We start from the raw sequence: 20,438 nt of genomic DNA on the forward strand, positions 1-20,438 counted from the left end.
GTACGCGTCGGAGTGAACGTACTGTTCAGGGGAGTGATGTTGCTGGTGCACCGAGTGGTGTTGCTGGGAGTGGGAGTACTGTTGCTGGGAGTGGGAGTGCTGTTGCTGGGAGTGGGAGTGCTGCTGCTGGGAGTGGGAGTGCTGCTGATGGGAGTGGGAGTGCTGGTGCTAGGAGTGGGAGTGCTGGTGCTAGGAGTGGGAGTGCTGGTGCTAGGAGTGGGAGTGCTGGTGCTGTGAGTGCTGCTGGTGGCGCAGTTGCTGATGGGGTGGATGGTGGTGGCGTGCTTGCTGGTGGCCAGCTTTTGGAGGCTCTTCCATTGGAAGGAGAGTCCAGTCAGCACCAGCCAAGCTCTGACCCTAAACCTGCTCGGAAGAAACGTGTGGAGAAGCCACGTAATCCTCGCTTCAATGACCAGGAAAATACAGCTCTTGTCACTGCATTCTGGAGCACTATGACAGTATATATGGACATTTACTAGGTAAGTGTACCTTTACATTTATTATTCAAATACATGTGATCCTAGGTCATCTGAGTTTTGTTCATATGCAAATATGGGTTCAGAATATCTTTCTATGTTAATTAGTCTGGAAACACAGCTTTTTATCATGCCTTACAAGGACAACTAAACACAGGCGGTCAATTTGCCATAACTGCATACAATATGAATGCAACCTTGCTTACATGTATAGGTTTAGTAGTGAATGCTCATGTGCTTCACATATTACACATAAAACAGCATGTTTGCTATCTCTTGGAACAGCTAGCAGTGTAGGAAACTGGTGCTTCTATTATTATTCATTTACCTCATATATTTTATATGTTTTTCAAGGGCGGACAAGTTCATCAAGCAGAAAAGAAATGTGGGACACAATAGTCATTGGTGTCAATGCGTGTGGGAATCATGTGAGGGACAAGCGGAATTGTCACAAGAGATTTGATGATATTAGGTCAAAATTGAAAAAAAAAATACAACAGCAACGCGTGCATGCTACTGGCACTGGAGGTGGGCCGACACCACAACGTCTCATATTAACTCCATTGGAGGAGCTGCTTCGGGCAAAATTACTTCCCGTCGTCGTGGAAGGCTTACCTGGTGACCGGGATATTGGAATTTATCCCTCACAATTTCCACCAGGTGAGAAATATTACTGTACTAGGCGTGTCGTTGCTTACAGTTATTTTGCATATTTACACTGCTTTTTATACTGTCTTCACAATATAAGCATACCTGCATCTATATATGTATATGTCTGATTCTGTATATATATATATATATATATATCAAAATAGACATATATGTTGTAGTCCTACTAAAAGCAGTAACTAATATAGCACGTGCCAATGCGTGCTCATTTACATGTGAATTCCCAAAATGCATTGCTGCAGTGGAAGCAATTGATGGTGGGCGAAGATGGGGAACAACAGGGTAGTACACATGTGTAACACATGTTAATGAGAAATTATTACTAGCTACAGGTACAGAACATAAATATGTATAATATTATTGTGTATTTTATTTATTTTACTCCGACAAACATGACATTACTGCCTATTTTAAGCATGCATCAAATATATTGCATGCAACGGCCTACAAACATCACTTGCACTAACACATCTATAGTTGTTTATGAAAAGGTCCATTTTTGCTTTAAGTCATATACAGACAGCATAATGAGGCACATGTATCATATGTTATGTCATTGTTTTCATAACTTAAAAACTGCACACGACTATTTAGCTCATCTACCATTGTGTTAAAGCAGCTGCAATTAATATCTCATCACAGCATACACTTCAACAGAGGGGGTGGGGTTCAGCACACACACTAATTACAGGCTCATTTTAGGGTCAACTTAGTTCACACCATTTTCACCTGTTTCAAGTAATTGAAAGGTGTGGCTCATTAGGCTTTTTGGGGAAGGGAATACCGTTCTTACAACCTGACTAGCACAACTGAAGTTAATCACACTCATTTGAAAGCTTAACTTTAGCTACTAAATGCCCCAACAACTCATTACTTATCAAAGCGTACGTCACACATTAGTTCACTCATATCTATAGTTGAACTACTATCAACGACACATTATCACACACTGCATGTGTTGTCTTGTTGAGTCACAGCCACATTCAGGGTGCCACATCTTATATTAATGTACCACACATATCCTCTACCAAAAACAACACTTTTTGCAATATGACCACCTTCATGATAACCATTGTGAATGGTCATCTCATGATAGTTATGTACATTATGATACTGATATCACTACACAACATATGATTTTTATGTACACATTTAATCTATTTATCCTCACGCATTACTGCAGAACCATAGTATGTTGAATGTTAGGGAACTCAAAACTTCTAAGTACACAGGCATGTACATTGTTATTACAACTATTTATGTTCACTTTCACACACACATTTTGGGTAAAGGAACGGATGCTGTTAGGTACTCATAAATACAGAACATACAATAACTGTTTGTTCAATATTTACACATGTAAATGTAAAACTTATGTTATTGTTAAATATAGTTGCCCCTGGAGGACATGTGTCACCTGAGACGGAACAAGTGTCTTCACCTGGGTCAGCCAGCTCAACACACCTAGAAGGTGAGTGTATCAGTTGGTGGCCATATAATATGTGCTCTTCTATATGTTATGTTGTCATGTTCATTATTTGTTTTGCACGTGTTCTTTAAATAGGATTACTTAGTGTATGTGAAAATGAAGTGTAAGGCAACATGTATTGTGTTAGTGATGTTAACTATCATGTAGGAGTTGTGAGTTTACAGCAAGTTTTCATTCACTCATATTTCATACTGAGTCCAAACATTATTCTTAAGTCAAGGTAGTTTTTAATGTGAGGTTATAAAACGTATGGAAACATGTTAGTTGTTACTTATGACACAGTAGAATTACATAGTAACACAGCAGAGATTAACATGCCATTTAATAATGTGTACATTTATTTGTAGAACATGATGAAGAGGATTATGATGATGATGATGATGATGATGATGATGATGCCGCCATAGACACACAAATACAAGCAAGTGACCATGAAGAGGTTCCAATTGAAACTGTTTTACCGCCAAATCGTCCAGCAAATACCACATACGATGCAATTGTAGCTTGAGGGAAAAATTGTGGAAGCAGAAAATCGTCGCCATTCTGACCTGATGACAGTGCTGGAAAGGATGATTGCACTGCAGGAAGAAACAGTTTCACAATTGGCACATCTCCACAGAGTCTTCATTGAAGTGCCTAAACAGTTGCAAAAAATCAACACCTCATTCGAAGCATTAGTTGTTCAGCAAACACAAGCTAATTACTTGAGAATGACTAATGTACCACAATTCAACTTGAACACCTCACAGGCAGGATCTGTTCATGCTGGTCAGTTTTCACCACATGCTTCTGATCTTCATTCACCAGGTCCGAATGTTACCGGTCAAGTAGCAGACATTGCTGTGCAGGTTCCTGATGACATCCTACCGCTGCCATCTGTACAAAATCAGCAGCTGACACCTACAAAGGAGGCCACAAAAACAAAACACAAGCAGTTACTACTGACCAGTTTTTGGTCAAAAACAACAAAAGACACACATGAAACAGACCAACCATCACTTGTGCAGTGTCTACCAACTTGCTCACATGTGTCAGTGGGCACAAGCCCTGTCGGTGAGTCACTGGCCACAAGCCCTGTCCGTGAACAGTCACTACCCAAAAGCCCTGTAGGTGAGTCACTGCCCAAAAGCCCTGTAGGTGAATCACTGCCCAAAAGCCCTGTAGGTGAATCACTGCCCAAAAGCCCTGTAGGTGAATCACTGCCCAAAAGCCCTGTAGGTGAGTCACTGGCCACAAGCCCTGCCCGTGAAGTGCCAGAGGCCACTCAAAGTGGCTCTGTTGTGGCTAAAGTTGGTGGCAAACGAAAAAGGAAAATTCAAGAGACAACAAGCAGGCCTGTTACACGCTCTCAAAAGGAACAAAAAAAATTAATTTTATAATTCACAAAATATGTCTTTGGCCTTATTTTGTTGACTTCAGATTATCTAATTAATATTGTATGTATGCTGAAGACTGTGTTGTTTCCAAACTTTCAAGTATGTTCTTGTACACGTGAAGTTTTGGAAATGTTAACACTCCTAATTAATGAATAGTGTTATAAATATTTATGTATTAATCGTCTGTTCAGTAATGGTCCACCAGGAGCCAGTTGCTAAGTTTAGAGAAGCTGCCATTGACTTTGCAGCAAAACATTGCATTTGGGTGTGTTACTTGATGTAATCATTGCATGTGCATATTATTCACATGCAATTATAAAAGCACCTATTTAACTGCAAACATCTTTCTTGTACGTGTACAGCAGGATTTTGTGTTAAATATTACTTACCTTTGCTGGCCATTGTAATGTTGTCCTTTAATCATTTATGTGTTCTTGTTTCAAGAACATCTCTGAATTTATACTAATATATATGTAGTACTGTATGTATGGATATATGCACACACACACACACACAGACACACACTGTGTGTGTGTGTGTGTGTGTGTGTGTGTGTGTGTGTGTGTGTGTGTATGTATATATAGTACTATCTAAACTGGTATAGATGTATTTACAAAAAACATACACTTCATGCTTCCTTGTGAAAACACAGTATTTTAATAATACAGGCCTAATGTTTGAGAACTATACTAAGTGTGAGCCTCTAACATTATTGGGCGCAAACAAATGTTTATTACTTAATTCACTCATGTTTATCACCATTTAAATAGGTTTCATACAAGGCCTACTTACTGCCATCAATATGTTGTGTGTACTCCTGCAATATAAAAAATAAAAAATAAATTTTTTATATACATATATACATATATACATATATACATATATACATATATACATACACACACACACACACACACACACATATAGTACAATATACACTTTATATATATATATTTATGAGAGAGATATATTTATATATATATATAGATACACACGTATTTAAACTCATGCAGACAGGGACTTAACCAGACTTTCAAATACACACAGAAATGTATGTGGGAAAAAAACATTTCATTTTGCAGGTGTGTCTATTTACTGATATGGCTGTCTAAGCACTATTTTCACACAGTGCTCTTTGTTATTTTTCAAGAAAACTCAATGTTACTGAATTAAAAGTGTAGGAATGTTTTCAGAAACGAGATAAAAAAAGGATACATGTTTGTCCCACATGCGGCTATCACAAACCACAAATGTTCAAGCAATTAAAACTACACATCCAATTGGCGTTTGAAATAAGGAGTTACAGTTTATACTTTTGTTGACCTTGAAAAGGAAACACAGCAATTTGTTAGCCATTGAGCAGTTTCATTTTGATGAGCAAAGAACAGATACCTGCACACATCTTTTGTGCTAATCTGCAATGGCTGATGAATTCGTGAAAAATATGAATCCGAATTTAGGGTATAAATACATGGTATCAGAAGCTATTTTGAGAACTTGCGGACACCAAGCGAGCACACGCCAAATCTATGATTTGATTCGAGCAAAATATCCTTATTACCAAGACCGTGGGCATGCGCGCAATATTAATTCCTCAATAAGATTCACTTTATCAACTAATGACTTTTTTGAACGTGTGCAGGATAAGCTAGAAGACAACTATGGTTTCTGGAAGATTGCCAAAGAAAAACATTTCACCGTGAAAGAGGGCACATATATTGTGGTTAAAGGCATATTTATTCCTAATGCCAATAGCAATGGATCCGCTACTACTGTTCCGTGTGAATCGATACCTGCTGCAATATCTGCACCCTCCATTCCTGAAACCCACATTGTACAACAACAAAACTACTATGATTATGTACCAAGCCTTTCAGCTGAAAATGCATTGGAATGGGTACCCGAAGAAATGAACCTACCTCCCGACCAATTGTTTGAAGAAAGCAGTGGCGATTCCTATGAGCGCTTCATGGAGGAGATGTGTGTCATACTGGATTCAGCGGGTGGGTCAAGCGTGGATGAAAAAGCCTTGCATTTCTGGAGCGACCAGTTGCAGCCAGACGAAGAGTTAATTCTAGAAGAATGGTAAATATAACAACCGTTATGCGTTGACTCTGCGTTTAAATGTTTTTTTTTTTATAACCACCATTTTCCCTTTCAATGCGTGGATACAGCGTAACATTGCAGACTGCATAACATGTAGCGATCACAAAGAAATTGTTTCCGAATACAATATAGTAGAACCTGAAAGAGTAGTACACATTGCTGACGGAATAAATATACGTACTTTCCTATCACTTTAAACATATTAGCAACATTTTACCATAACTCTAACACATACCTGTTTTGTTATCATGCAACATCTACAACATTTAAAAGCGGGTCCACCACGTATGACGTGGGACCCTTGTCATGGCCCAAGGCGTCCTTAAAAAGGATTACGGATGTAAGTCCCGCCCCCAAGCGACATGCGCGCCTCAAAGCCTATTGGCTGTGTTGTTTTGTTATAGTTACGGTAACTGCACTGTGTCATACACTGGGGCCGTTCACTGGGCGTTAGCCGAATGTTAATTGAGTGGGAGGAGTGTTAGCGTGCGTTTCACGCTGGTTTAACATGACGTCACACGTATTGCATTTGCGCATTGTGTTATCGGCCGTCCTTTCTGTCCAAACACGTCTGTTTAAAAAGAATACAGATGTACTCGTTTAGAACGAATGTAGTTTCGTCTTCATTGTATTTGAAATAAAGATTTTATGTTTACTGGTATATTCAAGATGTATTGAACGCACAACGTACGCTTTGTTTTGCGCATGCGCTAACAGTTAGTGGAGCCAAGCGTGAAGTGCGTGCGCACACTAAGATGTGCGCGCACATTTTTCAGTATACAGGCAACGTTCACTTCATATACATAGTTATGCCTGCTACAAATTTAAATAAACATTACATACTGATGTACACTTGTAGTTCTAACATATAAGTGAGTGACGTGTGTATGTACACAATCATATAGAGCTGTGTAACGCGTTGTCACGGATACATATATAGTAAGGTGCCATATTTGACCATCATGTGTTTGCTGTATTTCAGAGATGTCGGGGAAGATACAATCGGATCAATGTATGATTTCAGAAGAGTCTACCTTTATATGAGATGATTGTGAGGAGGAGCCACCGACTACTATACTACATATGGAACTAATTTTATATTGCTTGCAGCGCTTATTAACAAACAATTAAAAATGTGATACCCTTATGCCTATATTGCATAAGCACTTAATTAACATAATGATGTTGCAAAATAGTGCCTCATGAATTTTTATTGAGTGTTCTTTAATGACTACTATCATTTTATGGCATGGTGTGTTTTATATATAACAACCATTCCCACTCTGCTAACACATTTGTGTATTCTATTGTGTAATGGAACGTATGACTGTCGAAACTATGTAACAATAATAATAATAATAATAATAATTATTATAATATGAGCATGTTCATGTATAGCGCTGCTAGTTGTACACAGCGCTTTACAGACACATTTTTCAGGCTGAGGTCCCTGGCCCGTGGAACTTACAATTTATTTTTTGCCGCCTGAGGCACAGGGAGATAAAGTGACTTGCCCAAGGTCACAAGGAGCCGACACCGGGAATTGAACCAGACTCCCCTGCTTCAAACTCTCAGGGCCAGTGTGTGTCTTTACTCACTGAGCCACTCCTTCTCCCAATTTAAAGGACACTTACAACCAACTAGGCATTTATTGTTAAAAATCTCTTGTTGGTTGTAAACAAAGTTGGTTGTAAAACAAAGTAGCCTTAATAAGGGACAGCTGTTATTAAAGAGAATAAGAAAATAAGATGTTGGGGGATGGGAATGCAATGGGCTGTGATATATTGTCAGAATATGTATCCCCAATAAAGAAAATTGAAGTTGAAGAAAAAAAAAAAAAAAAAAATCTCTTGTTACATGGGTATGTTGATAAAATGGTTTGGGACTGTAGCAAATAATGTTATTGCCTAGATGTTGTGGTCCCCTACAATGCATGATGTTCTGAATATTACATCAACATCATGTAATGAAGTACGTTTCTGTGTATATTTCATTAACCTAACTAACTATAGTTTACTGTGTTTATTAAACGTTCTAAAAATACATAGTATAGTCAATATGATGATATAAGCTACCATAATAAAGCTGGTGTTATCATTTGTCGGTGTTATACATGGATCCTACACAAATTGATACAGACACAAACAGTTGTCTTAAAAAGTGTGTCTATGCTAATGTGCACATGATTGACGTTACAATTGTGAGAATACTTGATAATTATCATCATGATAATGATGAAGTGACGTGATTTATATTCCAAAAATATTACCAACATTGTCATATTGGTAAATTAGAAATGCTAAATGACAGTAACATTTGCGACAAAATTGTCTTTTCTGTTAACAGTTTTACACTTGGTACATGTAGGACACATCCACACACGTGTGAATTATACATACACATGTCACAAATGTAAATTAATGTTGACTATTAATTCCTAGCATTAAAAAACACCTACATTGCTAAATATAAGATGTAGTACGCATTGATGTGATTACAGGCATTCATGCATGGAGTGTTATGATCAGTCAATTTCATCCGTGATGAATGAGCTCCCGTAAGTAAACAAATAAGTACAGTTATCCCCTTGTCTTCAAACACCTCTATATTACATTAATGGAATTTATAAGGAAACATACATAAAATGTGATGAAATGTGAGTAATCATTTTCTAATACAATGCACATGAAAGCTCAAGAGTAGCTAAATGCATATACATGATACAGAAAGTACATATATGTTACATTTGTGTTTAAACCAATATGTTGGGTTTTTACTTCAAATAATTATAGGAAGATTGATGTAGGCACATCTTATGAGAGATGTCAGCAAATATACATACCATGATCAGTCATACTGGAGATATACCTATAATGCAAAGGAACAATATATAAATTGCAAACATTGACATGCCATCTTCAGTACCGTAAACAACACAGCAAAGTGTGTATTTGGTGTTAAATGTGCAACACCATGTATATTTAATCACATTCCAAATGTAAATCAGCCTGGTGTACACATCATATGGATGTACATGTTACACTGCACCAATAACATTGTATGTAAGCATACTAGAAGCATGAATGAGTATGGGCATAATATGTGTATTGTCTTAGCATAAGGAACAACACAATGCTAAAATATTAGTGCTTTGTTACCCCAATTGTATTCACATACACACAACTCAAGTACAATTGAAGAGGGATTATATAACCTGTGCAACAATAACATACCGGTGCCACATCCCTTTGTGCACACAGCAGAGAAAAGAAAGGTGTGCAACCCATATTCATCTGTGTCCTACCAGAAGGGTATATAAAAAAACATTATTGTTAAGATAACATAATGTAACTATAAAAGTAGAACTTGGAACATATATGTTTTTACTTACAAGAAAAAAATGAATTGATGAGATTCTGGCGTGTCTGGCCACCACTGGCTGTTTGTTCATTTTCAGCAGCTACATGGGTGGGATGCTCGTCTACCAAAGCCTCAGCTAGGTCTGATTGTACATTGTGCCTGAGTGAAACATTGTGCAAAATGCAACAGGCAAGGATAATATCAGACACTTTTTGAGGCTTGTATAGAAGAGCCCCACCAGTTCTGTCCAGACACCTAAATCTGGTCTTGAGTAGGCCAAATGTCCTCTCTATAACAGATCTTGTAGATATATGGGCTGCATTGTACCTCTCCTCTGCTTCAGTTTGAGGGTTTAGCACCGGAGTCAAGAGCCACGGCCTAATTCCGTATCCTGAGTCACCTATAATGAATGGAGCACACATAAGCTGACATTAGTGATCAAATTGTACAATGCCAACATTCCTAAATAAACATGTGTTTTGTGTTAGAACATGTAAATGTGTACTCACCCAGCAGCCAACCATGTTCAAAATGTCCCTCTTCGAACGCATGGAAGACTGAAGAGTTCCTCAGGATAGAGGAATCGTGACTGGAACCAGGGAATTTGGGTACCACATGCATTATCCTCATCGTCGCATCACATACCACCTGTACATTGAGTGAATGGTAGTGCTTACGATTGCGGTACACATGCTCACTCTGACTAGGTGCAATCAAAGCAACATGTGTGCAATCGATTGCACCCAGCACACATGGTATCCCTGCTATATTATAAAAGCCAGTCCTGACTTCCAGCCACTCTGTCGCCTCTGTAGGAAAATGAATATAATTCCTAGCGCGTCTATTGAGTGCATAGAGAAACTGGGTCAAGGCCCGCGAGAATGTAGATTGCGAGACCCCGCCCACTATGCCCACAGTTGTCTGGTATGACGCGGAAGCAAGATAATGTAATGAGCACAGCATTTTAACAAGTCCAGGGACTGCACGACCTCTGGCTGTGAAAAAATCTAAATCTCCCCTTATCTCCTCATAAAAAGATAAGATTGCTGCTGAACTCAAACGATAGCGACTTACAATCTCCTCCTCACTCATCCCATCTAACAGGGTTCTCTCCCTGTACACACGCGGACGAGGCACAAGTTGTCTCCTCTGTCTTCTCCTCTGATCTCCTGTCCCTCTACCTGTCCCTCAGCCTGTCCCTCTCCCTGTTCCTGTCGTATCCGCGTGACTGTCCCTGTCACTGTCCCTCGGTGTGTCCCTCCCTTGCCCTATATGATTCTCTTGATCAGCAAGCATGTCATAGAAAAGAATGTTCCACCGTCTCCTAAACAATCGCAACATTTTGAAATGAGTAGCTGTGAATGAGCAGGTAATGGGCGTCCTTTAAATAGGTATGTGATGATGTCAGGTGACATAGTAAAATGCAAGGTGTTACATTAACATAATAAAGTACTTCTGTGGCAAGCTGTGTACAGTTGTTGTTATAAGTATTTGTTGTGTGTATTCTGCAGGGAATGATGATATTTGCCAATGATGTGACGTGAAGCTTTGTACAAACATTGCTTGCAAATAAATAGTTGCATGTGCAATGCATGTAAAACTTCTGAACGCAACAGTCAGTCATGTAATTAGACAAAAAGGCTGAGATTGACGTGGGAAAAGTTTTGTGTAACATGTGTAATTAGCCATGTTATTGTCACATGTTGACAACAATGAATAGTCGTGTGCATATGCATGCATTTCTGTAAGGAGGATAGTTGCTATAGAATGAGTTTACAAGGTGTCCCAATGATGAATTACTGTACATGTGTGTATAAGTTAGGTTGAAGTGCTTGTAATGCAACGGTTACAATGTAAACCTGCAATGTGATTGATCGTCCAATAAGTGACGTCATGAAAATAGGGAGGACCAAACGTAGATGTAAACATGAGAATTTAGATGTACATGAACGTTTAAAGATGCGTGAAACATTACAAGCATTGTGTAATGTAAAGGAACATGAATATACGGTGTATGTGTGACATGTGTGACATGTGTAACATCATGTACATAATTGTCGCTCAGTTCAATAAAATGTGTGATATGATGTGAGGTTCTCCTTTAAGAGTTGAGTATAGTATTTTCCCTTGGCACATCACATGATGAGTAATGTGACCCGCAAATGCTGAAAACATGTAAAATTAGAATGTTATGCAAATAATACACGTCAGCTGTGACACAATGCAGGGAATGCCCCCACACTGTAATGCAAATGACGTTTGTATTGTGAGCAATGAAACGTAAACAGTACTATACTGTTATACGTCCCCGCTCCATTGACTCCATTGATGTACAGAAGATTTTTTTTTTCTAAGTGCCGTTCCGGCAGCCTTAGCGATCGTTCTCCCCTCCAAACTGCCAACTTTAGTTGGCGGGAGAAATTGGCCATAACATCTCAATTTCGTAGTGCCGATCAGCCCCGATAAGCTGATTTTTTTTGTTGAATCCAGCCGATTTAAAAAAGTGGCGATCAGTGGCGAAAACAGGCTTATCGGCAGCCGACTGGCCATAACAAAATTATCGGCTCCGAAACCTGGCGAAATCAAGCACTTATCGGCGCTTACTGAATCTCAAACCCAATTTTGGCTATAAAATGGCGATAATTCCCTTATCAACGCTTACAGGCATGAGGCCCTATGTCAGGTTAGCTCTGATTCAATTCACCAAAACATGGTATCTCAAGGAGCAACATTGCCACATTGTGTAGTCACTAAAAACGTAGCTGGTCTATTGATTATATTTAAAACCAGAGACAGAACATAAAACACAGACAGAGCTCAGTGCACATCCAGTGAAATTTATACATGGTACAGTGCCTAAATATATATGTATAGATATCTATTAAATTAAATGGTCTTTTAGTTTAACATTTTGGCCAAATTGTTGTAAGCCCCTGAACCACTACACGGCAGACCACATCTCAAGGGTCCCTAACACTAAATTCTTAATAACCTGTGCATTACTAGGAAGAATGATTTATAATAAATCTGTCAAAATTAGTTGCATAGTTCTAAGTCTGATTGAAGCTTTTATTAACCTGTACAATACCAGGAAAAGCACTCTGTATTACATTTGTCACAATCATACTGCAAGCAAGCAAGTTCCCCTGAGAGTGGGAGATGCTATGGTGTGAGCTTTTAACCATTTAAATGTGGGAGGGGTGAGCTTCAATTAGGTAGGAGGTTGCCACCCTCCAATCAGCTAAGACTAGCTGAACAAGAATTGTAAAACATACAGGACACCTACAAGCTCATATTGAAACCCCAAAATAACCACAACATATATATAAGCATATAAGTGTCACAGAGGAGTGCTACTGAGCATGGCAATATATATTTAAAACCAGAGACAGAACATAAAACACAGACAGAGCTCAGTGCACATCCAGTGAAACTTATACACGGTACAGTGCCTAAATATATATGTTTAGATATCTATTAAAAAAAATGGTCTTTAAGTTTAACATTTTGGCCAAAGTGTTGTAAGCCCCTGAGCCACTACACGGCAGACCACATCTCAAGGGTCCCTAACACTTATATAAATTCTTAATAACCTGTGCAATTGATTATAGCCACACTGTAGCCGCTATAACAAATAGCAATAATACACAAGAGCAGCCTGTCTATTCAAAGGCAAAGGTACGCCATGCTATATAATGATGGGTGTACACAAGGGGTTACAGCGAACCCAAATGCAAGAGAGTATACACTGGCGGCCACTTTTATTCTAATGCGGCCGCCACCGCAATGTGTGGGCAGACGCGGCTGTTTTTTTTTGTCCTGCCACGTGCCGCGCGTCAGCTGGGCACCGGTCACACGCGCCAGGCATCCCCGAAGACGCCAGGCATCCCTGAAGGAGTCTGAAGGTAAGGCGAGGTAAGGGGGGTATGCGATCATCCAGCGTTGTGTGCATTGTGCCGTTGTGGAGCGCAGCCAGGGGGTCGCGAGGGGAAGGGAAGGGGGAGGGGAAGATGCGGGGAAGATGCGGCTGGCGCACGGCCAAGTTCGGCGCCAGCCCGAAAAAAGCAGCGGGACAAGACAGGCAAATGCAGCAATAAAGCTGTCCGCAGCAGTAATACAAGCCGTATAGTTGAGGTCTGCATAGTCCGCACGGATCGCCGCTCCTTCGTGACGTCACCTCCGCGACGTCCTACTCTGCCAACATATGTTTCGCGTGATTAACACGCTTCATCAGGGGGAGAAGTCTTCTTTAACTCTGAAATGCTGCCTAATGTTATCAGGGACTATAAATGAAAAAACAGTAAGTTATAATTATTCCCAGCAGTTATTAACCTCTTCCCGATCATAGAGAACTGCAAAACATTAACCTGCGGTAGGTTGCAGGCACTTGTCAGCAAAGGGGTTACATTGGATACCCACAGGGATGTGTCATGAGCAGGGGCAACAAAACCAGAATGGTGAAAGCTAGGGGGCATTAAGATCAGAAAGACATTTAGCTGACATCCTTGAGAAAGGTTAGTTGCACTGAACCGAAATGTTGGGATTTGAATAAATTGCATACCGCTGAAAATTGACCTTGGTGTGCTACTTGTTTTGATATGAATATTCTGGGCATCTCCCCTTGAGTTCAGCACCCACAAGTGTTTTATATTGGATAGTTTAAAAGGCTAGTTTACTTTATTTTTTAATATATAAACATCTCTAATCAAGCCACAGTTTCTGAGTCCTATCCTCAGAGAACTCTATCCAGACCAGGTTTGGGGAATCACCAGGGTATTAGCATGCATGCAGTTAACCTACTTGTGAATACGTGTGTAACGGATTTTCTGGACCCACCCAATCTCACATTGGCCCCTGTGGTCTAACTGGTCCCCATTACATGTCTGTATGTTGTGGTGCACCTGCTGGCTTACACGACTCCTGAGTCTCCCCCTGGGTTGGTATGGGGATATCAGCAAGACAGGCATCTGAGGTAGCTGGGGAATGAGTCCTACTCACATCTGATGCAGCGCCTCCACCTCATCAGGATCTCTGCGGCCACAGGGGGATGTAACTGATGAGGACCTCCTCTTTGGTGCCTCCCTCTGTGCAATGCCGCCACACATACACAGCAAGGGTTTGGTGAACTTGGGCATCTTTATTATCATCCTAGGCAGGCTGCCCCTCACAGCGGTCATCCTAGCCGCTCATTCCTTTGCTGCACATCCCTTCAGAAGGTTCTTCCCTCCCAATGGAGTTGGATCACCTCTCCCCTCAGGGAGATCACCACCTGTGTCAGGTCCCTGATCACAGTGCAGATACTATTGATTATATCTGACAGCCAGATTCGGACCATCACAGATCCCTTGAACTTGAACTCCATTCACTACAAAGCACACTTGATTAATACTTTAATACTTTAGGCAGTCCTGTGTCTTATATAGACTCAGAAAACAGCCACACCTCTTGTGTCACTAATAGTGGACACAGAACATGTTACCACTCCCCTTGTATACATATGACACCTCACCAGGGTTTGAGGGCAAACCTCCATGATTGATGCTGGCAATCCTGCATACTTACCAGGTTTACTGCCAGCATGAGAAAGAACTGTATACCATTTTTATACATGGCTACATTCTCCCCCTGGTGGACCCCAACATCCCGGCTGGGATCTAAATTTGCAGAACCTTCCTCCAGGCAGCACTGCAAAACATAACAGTATATATAAAAATACATGACAGTTCTCATCGTATAACATGATAAACATACCGATATACACTGCCTGCTGACCGGCACACCGCACTGCTCCTATGGAGAATCCCCATCTACTACCTAATAGTAGTGCCTAGGGTCAGGCTTCTGCACTTCCCTACCGGTGATGTCCTCACCGGTTACACTGTGTTCCCTAGGCAACCCACTTTCTGGCCTATACTCTACCCGGTGCATATAGATGTTGCGCTCAACACTCCATACCCTCATCAACTGAGTGATCCTCTCCTCTGTTTTGAAACCAGCGTACCCACCAGATTTATTCATAATATAATCCTCAATGGTTTCCCTCAGCCACGCATTTCTCCCATCCTTGATCTCCTGCATCAAGGGCTCTGGTACATAATGATACTCCAACCCATGAGACTTTTTGTACTTTGTAACAATGGCCCTCTCAGCCCTGCTGGTCCTAATCAGCTTTTTATTACCTGCCCTGCCTGGCAGTACCCACGACAATGGCTCGTCTGGCTCAACGGGGTCCCTAAATATGGCTGTCCCCTTGGGATCCACTACTCCTGAGTGTATATCATGCCATCGTAGGCGAAGTTCCTCCAAACGTTCCTCCTCCGTGAACTCCCCTACTCCCCACCAATAATCTACGATCCCTTCTCTCAAGATAAACCTTGTGCGGTCCAACCAGGCCTCATACCCCCCAAACCTGGGTGCCCACCACCTGGTCTCTCTCTCCCGGACACTCTCTGGTACTGCCACCGTACCCTCACTGTCCTCTGGCTCTCCCCCAGGCGATATTCCTGATGTACCCGTGGATCTAGAATTCAACCCCAACTGCTTAGGCCTACTTATGACACTCATCAGACTGGTACACTCACTGGGTCATGACGACACCCTCCCCGATCCATCATCAGAGGTAAAGCACTCCCCCCAGTCCAAGTTCTCCCCAGTCCGTTCATCAGAATTAGCCCGTGACTCCCCAGACAACCCTTGGCTCGACTGAGACCCATATGAGGAAGTGACAGGGGCAGGTGTCTTAACTATGGCCGGGGGTTGGGCATAAGGAAATGCTATCGGCCGACGCGGGGCTACGACCCGCAGCTTGTCGCTACCTTGACCGGTTCCATCGGACTGGCGTTCCGGCTCTCCCGGCTCTCCCGGACTGGCATCTCCTTATTCCCAGGCTTCCGCAGGGCCTGCCAGCTCTTCCCGGACCCAGGCAACCTGGAGCAGCACAGCGGTCGCAAGGACGCGGCCATCTTCCACCCGGCTCCGCTGTGTCCGCCGGATGTGACGTCGTCGATCTCGCAGGACTCACCGCCGCCATCTTGGGTTGGGCTCCCCACCGGAACCTCCTCCTCCACAACGACATCCGCCGCCGGAAGTGAAGGTCCTGCTCTCCGCTCCACTCGGGTCTGGGCTAGGCCCTCTTTCGCCGTCACCACCACCAGAACGGCGGGTAGGGATTTGGCTCACCGCTCCGTCGGCTCAGGATGGGTTCTTTTCCGCCAGTCACAACGGCCGTGGGACTTCTCCTCTTCGGTTGCCTCCGCACAGGTGATCTCGGCACCTCCGGACTCAGCTCTTCCGCGACACAGGTAAGGCCTGCTTCCTTCACAGCACCGCTGTAGTGGTCCACCGGTAGGCGCATCACCACCGACGTCGGGGTCGCTTGTTCTTCGTCCAAGAGCGGAACTCCGACTGGGGGAGTGGCACTCCCGTAGGGGACCGACGGTGAGGTTCCCGGTTCTCACCACGGTTGTAGGCCCCTTTCTCTCCAGGCTCCGTCCTTATCATCAGGAGCGATCCCCAATTTCAGGGATCAACAGGTTCTGCTTTGATCGAGGGCAAGGCTTCAGCTGTCAGGTTAGCTGTGTCCGCTCCCGCCTCCACGGTCTGCCCTGGTACGAAGGGCTGCACGGCCCATAGGTAGTGGATGCCACATTGGGGGCACCTAGCCGTTATGCTGGCTACACCACCCGGCAGTCGGCACTGCATGCAGAGGCACTTGATTATTTCTTTGTCACCCGCCTTGAGCACCAGGAGGCCTCCTGGTAATGAGTAGGGGTGAGCTAAAATGTCCATCTCCTCCTCTGCTTTGCTGGCCATGCTGATTATAGGAGACACTTTCTGTGGTGGTCTTGCCTGTTCGCCAGCTCCTCGCAACTGAAGGGCAGGGGTCGGTTTAGTAACTCCTCCCTCCGCCAATTCCACTCTCATTTGGCACAATTGGAAACCACTCCCCCTGGTAGATATTAGGTTAGGGTCCCACAGATTCACTGGGTGCCCCAGCTCTGGCTCTGAGCCCGTCACAGTCCATGAGGGCGTGGCCACAGCTTTCGCGCCATACCCCCCAGCAGGGTGGGGTTCTTTGCTTGGCGCCAATCCTGGACAACTCCTTGCAACTTGTGCATTTGCAGAATTTTCTGCACTCAGCCCACGCGGTCTCCCGGGGAAGCGGGAGTCGCCATTTTGATTCACCCGGCCATTCACATAAGCAACTGAGGTAGATGTTTGGTTGTAGCTCACTTTCTGGCAAGCAGATTCTCCATTTTCTCCAACCCAACCACAATATCCTCAACACTGTCCTTCATGGTAGCACCCCGCGGTCCTAGGCAGGACCAAAACGGCGCGGCCACCGTCTTAGCGCCATTCCACAACATGCTGGCAAAAGTTCCTTCTGCAGCCTGTTCTTCCTTGGTACACACACCACGTGCGCTCCCTCCATCAGCCGCGGTCCGCCATCTTGGATTCTCCGCACCGCGCAGATCTTCCCTTCTTGTGGTCGCCATCTTTAGTTTGTAAGTACTATTATCGCACATGGAGCTCCTCTCTGCGGGGCAGCTGCCATTCCAATGCAATAAAGAATGCCACGATGCACCACCTACGTGTATCTATGTATGTCTGACTCATGTTCCACTATCTCAGGCTAGGCTCACTCTCTCTGTGTATGCTGTGTCCACCTCCCTCCAGTCTGTACTCTGTGGTAAGTGTTCTAGCTCCTGGCTAGAGTACTCTGGCTTCTCCCATGCAGTACTAGGGCATCTACCTACTGTTGGCCAGCCTAGCGCAGACCCTCTCCAGAATTCCTGACCACGTTAACAGGCTATTCCTTTAGGCATCCTACCAACTAGCTGCCTCAAGGTGACTAGAACAGCTATAGTCCTGTCTCCAGACCCACTTAACCTCACTCAGGATCCTAGGTTGTCCTTTGCGAGCTGACAAATCCATCAGGCCCCTGACTATCCCTAGGCTCCATCTCCATCCACAGCACTGACTGGCAGCATACACCTCCCTGTTTCCTAGTGTGCCTAGCAAAAGCCTGTCCTGTTGATAGGTCTCTCAGCAGCGCCTCCAATTGTAACGGATTTTCTGGACCCACCCACTTTCACATTGGCCCCTGTGGTCTAACTGGTCCCCATTACATGTCTGTATGTTTTGGTGCACCTGCTTGCTTACAGGACTCCTGAGTCTCCCCCTGGGTTGGTATGGGGATATCAGCAAGACAGGCATCTGAGGTAGCTGGGGATTGAGTCCTACTCATATCTGATGCAGCACCTCCACCTCATAAGGATCTCTGCGGCCGCAGGGTGATGTAACTGATGAGGACATCCTCTTTGGTGCCTCCTTCTGTGCAATGACTCCACACATACACAGCAAGGGTTTAGTGAACTTGGGCATCTTTATTATCATCGTAGGCAGACTGCCCCTCACAGCGGTCATCCTAGCCGCTCATTCCTTTGCTGCATATCCCTTCAGAAGGTTCTTCCCTCCCAATGGAGTTGGATCACCTCTCCCCTCAGGGAGATCACCACCTGTGTCAGGTCCCTGATCACAGTGCATATACTATTGATTATATCTGACAGCCTTAACTGCTGCAGTCCTCCAGATTTGGACCATCACAGATCCCTTGAACTTGAACTCCATCCACTACAAAGCACACTTGATTAACACTCTAACTTTAGGCAGTTCTGTGTCTTATATAGACTCAGAAAACAGCCACACCTCTTGTGTCACTAATAGTGGACACAGAGCATGTTACCACTCCCCTTGTATACATATGACACTTCACCAGGGTGTGAGGGTAAACCTCCATGATTGATGCTGGCAATCCTGCATACTTACCAGGTTTACTACAGACGACAGAGAAGCCCAATGCTACATCCAACATGACAGAAATACACAGTAAAATACTTATATATTCTCTTGAAATAGGGTCATTTAGTTTAACCCTTTGGCCAAAGCGTTGTAAGCTTGCGAGCCACGTCAAGGCAGACACCTGTTCGCAAGTCCTAACACTACCAGATAAAATACTAATATACCTCTATTAGGACTAAAATTCTCATTTACCTCTATTAGGAGGGAGAAAGACCACAGTGGGTCAATATCCAGCAGAATGAGACACTTGCAAACTAGGGAAGTGGGGAGGGGCGGGCTTAAAACCTGGGAAGGAGGAGCCACCAACCTCCACCAGCTGGAACACCTGAGAATGGGTTAACAAAACACAGAACCCCAGTAAGCTCTTTTTGGGAACCCCTGAGCCCCCACAAAATATATATATGTATATGTGTCAAAATGGAGTGCTATTGAGCGTGGCATATGTATACAACAGACGACAGAGAAGCCCAATGCTACATCCAACATGACAGAAATACACAGTAAAATACTTATATATTCTCTTGAAATAGGGTCATTTAGTTTAACCCTTTGGCCAAAGCGTTGTAAGCTTGCGAGCCACGTCAAGGCAGACACCTGTTCGCAAGTCCTAACACTACCAGATAAAATACTAATATACCTCTATTAGGATTAAAATTCTCATTTACCTCTATTAGGAGGGAGAAAGACCACAGTGGGTCAATATCCAGCAGAATGAGACACTTGCAAACTAGGGAAGTGGGGAGGGGCGGGCTTAAAACCTGGGAAGGAGGAGCCACCAACCTCCACCAGCTGGAACACCTGAGAATGGGTTAACAAAACACAGAACCCCAGTAAGCTCTTTTTGGGAACCCCTGAGCCCCCACAAAATATATATATGTATATGTGTCAAAATGGAGTGCTATTGAGCGTGGCATATGTATACAACAGACGACAGAGAAGCCCAATGCTACATCCAACATGACAGAAATACACAGTAAAATACTTATATATTCTCTTGAAATAGGGTCATTTAGTTTAACCCTTTGGCCAAAGCGTTGTAAGCTTGCGAGCCACGTCAAGGCAGACACCTGTTCGCAAGTCCTAACACTACCAGATAAAATA

Source organism: Ascaphus truei, chromosome 5 (genome assembly GCF_040206685.1).
Source record: "Ascaphus truei isolate aAscTru1 chromosome 5, aAscTru1.hap1, whole genome shotgun sequence".
NCBI lineage: Eukaryota > Metazoa > Chordata > Amphibia > Anura > Ascaphidae > Ascaphus > Ascaphus truei.